A 4,472-nucleotide genomic window follows, 5' to 3' on the forward strand; every position below is an offset into this window, starting at 1 on the left:
ATTATTATTTTATAAGCATGGGTTTCATGCTCAATTTATTATATTTCTAGGTCAAAGCACCCATTGTGTGCTTCTAGGGTTTATGTCATGAGTCATTGTCCTTGTCATCTTGTATTAGACCCTTATTAGGCTTATTGTATCAAAGAAGAAATTTATTTTTGTGTCAAAAATGTAATTTGTGCCTCCTTCACCAGGTTGGCCTCGAAAATTGTCAAGTCGGCCTCATGAAGGGAACTTGACCTCACAAAACCACTATATATAAGTTATGACTTCGACCTATTGTGGAATCCAAGAAAGAAAGTTTGATATGAAATCATAAGGAAGTGTGAAGGCAAATAAAGAAGTGTTAAGGGCTTGAAGAAGGAAGAATAACCCTAGCAAAGTAAGGAGGAACACTAGCGAAGGAAAAAAGAATGGTTTCAGGAGGGGTTGAAAATTGCAAGTCTACAGTAGAGGCAGAAATTCTAATGGAGGAGGGCCGAAATCTGTGATCGAAGCATAATTGAAGTAGATTGATTTTGTTGACTAGAAACAAAAAAAAATCATCTTGGAAGGACTTTGTTGGAAGGTTGACTTGGTGGATTGGAGGAGGTATTTGTCTTGTTCAAAGGTTCTTGGTTGTCTCATTTGATTTGGTTCAAAAGGAAGAGAATATATTTTTTGGGTTTTCCCCTAGGTGAGGGGTTTTGCCTGACTGAGAGCCTACATCTTGTGTCCTTGTTTTGACCTTCATGTATTTATGTTTTGGTAGTTGCTTGATGATAAGAAGATAAAAGAATACCTAAATAAGTTAAATATGATAAGAATACATCACAAGTAATTACCAAGAGAAGAAAACACTTTTTCCTTTCTGATTTTCTAACATAGAACAGAGCTATGGTGAAGAAAAGAAAAAGGCAGCTTGAAGATCATTTGCTCTCTAGTAAGGGTTCAAGAAATGATTAAAGGAGATAGAAGAGAAGGTTTTGGACTCTTGAAAATTTGTGGACTAATTTTCAATTTGTGATATGGAAGCCTAAAGCACATGCTTCTTGTAACATTTCCTTCTATGATGTAGCAATTCCTTCTATGATATGCGAGAAAGATGAGGCAACTTGTTCTGTGAAATTTGATCTAGTCAAGGCACTTGTTTTCGTGATAATATGGTTTCTATGATATGTCTCTTCTTAATGATGTGAATCTCTATAATAATGATGATGTGACTATATATATCTTTCCTTGTCAAATCAATGCTCTTGTGGTTGTGAAAGTGCAAATTTCAGTGACAATATCTCCTATGATGATGACAATACAAAATTCAGTGAAAAATATCTCCTTGATAATATGAAATTCCTATGGTTTATTCATGTGCTAATAATGATGTGTGGACCTTTTGGAGATCATACAAAAGGCCGAGCTACAAATTTCTTATGAACAAGACTGGAAAGGTGACCATGATGGGAAGTTTGAATTCACTATGAGTATATCCCTTTTGAAGTAGCTCATAGAAGTTATGTTATGATGTCATACTCAAAGACAAGAATGGAGAACAATTAAGGTTAAACAGGTAAGTATAAAGAGGTATGTACGATCCTTTATTTTATCTCAACTGCTAGAATCTAAATTTCTCTTGAAAATAGTGATCTCATAAATTAGCAATCTCAAAATTTTAGGTCAATATTTTGTATGAAATGATAAAACTTCTAGGATATTAATAAATCACATTTAGGAAATATCATATTAGAAATCATGTTCTTAGATGTTACTCTCATTAAGCATTTATATCCTTTCATATGGAAAATAAGTTTTATGATTTAGACATCAATAAACTCCATCTCATAAAATTCCTATCAATTGGTTTTATGGCTAACATATTGATATACATGTAAACCTTGGAATTTGAAGTTGTCAAGTCTTGTAGAACTTTCTTTTATAATTGATTCTAGAATTATCTTTTTCTTTAAATTCCTAAGGTTTTAGATCTAATATGGTTTGTTAGAAAGTTCTAGAGTTGTTTTGAATAAGTTGAAGAGATCCCTCACAATGACTGGATTGATGCAAAGTTAAGAGGGAGCTTCTAATCTTCTCAAAAGATAATTATCTTTCTCCCTTTACATTATTGTTGATCCCCTCTACATATCTAACTTGATTCTTGCTGCCTAATTATAATATTTTCTCTTCTATTTTCCTTGGAAGAAATATTTGCAGATATATTCTAAAAGAAATGATTGTGGGTAGATCGAGAGGGAGCCTTCAAAGGGAGACTTGTAAGAAACCTTGTTGCAGAAGGAGCCCTTCAAAATAAATCCCTACAAGGTTTGTAATAGAAGAAACTCAAGGTATGTATAAGGTTACAAAATTTGTAGCATATCTCCATCATATAAGAAGGTACAATATTTTTGTCTTTAAAATTCACTTTATATTAATGAATCTCACATTTCTAAATTTTTGTTATAGAATCATAAAGATTCTTATATTGTTTGGGTGTTTGATCTCTTCAACACTTGTAATAACTATCTTTTGTTATTTGTTAACTTTGGCAAAACCCTAGCCTTTTAATTTTTAGGGTTTGTTGATGGTATCTAGGGCATGTGATAAAACCCTAGCTTTTTAGAGTTTGGTGATAATATATAGGGTTTATAACAAAACCCTTGTATTATTTGATAAAATATCATAGGGCATGAACAATGAAATCCTAGGTGTAAATTCTTCTGATATGGTTGAAACCGTAACATGATTTAGTTGTTGGATATCTAAGGTTTATTATTAAATTTTTTATGATAATATCTAAGGTTTGTGACAAAACCTTAACAAAGGTTGTTGTAAGAGTCTAGGGCATGAAAGTGTAACCCCAGTTTATTACTTTGTTATGCTTGTAACCCTAACTAGGTTTAGAATATCTAAAGTTCAATATTCTTATTCAAGGTTTTGATAGCCTTAGATGCTCTCATTGTGATAACATGATAACCCTATATTGACAAAGTGGATTTCATGCTCTTGTACATATATATTTGTGTGCTTGATTGTACTTGTTGTTGAATTTTGCAAGCACATAGGTTGCAAGAGGTAGTAAATAGGTATTCCTACCTCATACTCGATGATGACCTTATAATGATGATGAGCATGATGGCGAGAAGGAGCTTGTGGTGAAGTAAAATTCTAAGTGCGAACACAAACAATTCCTCTAGCCCGATAGTGGGTCTAACCACAAACAAGACATTCTATGGAAGATTTCCTTAGGTTAGAACCAATTAAGAGGGCCTACCTCTTAGTACACTTATCTCGTGTCGTGATGGCCTTGCTTGCTCGCTTCAGCTATCTCCCGTTTCCTTCTTCGAACACCTGAAACAAGTAAACAACAGACAACCGTGATAATAGACAAATTGTAATTCAACCTACTTAACAAGTCAAGAAGCATTAAGCCATAAACATGTGAGATGACACATTATGTAGGAAATCAATCGATAGTTGCATATATATTAAATCAAGAAGAGATTACAACCGTTGTATTGACGTTGTTGTTCTCCTCCGACAAAACCAGGTTCCCACACACTTCCATTAGCATTCCATGATGGCCTCAACAATGATAGTTTTAAGGCTCTTCCCTTTACTCTTCACACTAAACCAAATTCACATTGTTCCCTCACACACAACTAGAGAACTACAACTATGAATAACTTGTTGATCACTCCAAACTTAATTAGCACTAGCACACCAACATTAACACTATCTTGTGCTTGGGAAAGGGGAGGTTTGTATAGCATGAATAGATGGGAGATGGTTCCTCTTCTTATGGGAGAAGGTCTTATCTCTTGAGGTAGTCCCATCCTTATAGGGGAAAGGATCCCAAACTGACATCCTCGACTCCATCCAGCCCAACCATTTACCAGACTTTCATTACGAAGCTTCTAGAGCTGGAAGCTTCGCTCCTTATTTAAAAAACTTTCCAAAAGAGGATCAGCGTGACTGGAACAAGGCTCAGTCACTCTAGTCGGCACTAGGTACAGTGTTAATCCCTGTATATCAGCACGAGGAGGACACTGGTCATTAGCATCAGTCTTGTAAACTGGAAAAAAATAGAAGATTGTTGGGAAATGATTCAAAAGGGAATTGTTATGCTCATGAAGAGGGACACAGTGGAAGTTTCTTCATGAAGGGGAATCGTGTAGGGTTCACTGTAAAGGTCCTCCAGGATCGTGGAATGTGGAGTACAGAGACAGTGACAAAATGATGTGTAACAGATGCCCCCTAAAGCGTGAAGGTCGAACTAGAGTGAGCAATGAAATGCTTTATGAATCAGTTCGGGGAACCAAAGTCTGTCATTGGAAAACATGCAAGTAAGTACAGATACATATACATAACTGAGAACTCTGTCAAATGATATATGAATCATGGTATGGACGCAACCATCCAAAGAATGATCATGTAAATGGATCCAGGCATGGTTGCAGCCATCCGATAAAGAGGATCATATTGAAACCAAGGTATGGTCA

The sequence above is a fragment of the Pinus tabuliformis genome, chromosome 6 (assembly GCF_031772625.1).
Source record: "Pinus tabuliformis cultivar Carrire ecotype Pingquan chromosome 6, CPIR1, whole genome shotgun sequence".
NCBI lineage: Eukaryota > Viridiplantae > Streptophyta > Pinopsida > Pinales > Pinaceae > Pinus > Pinus tabuliformis.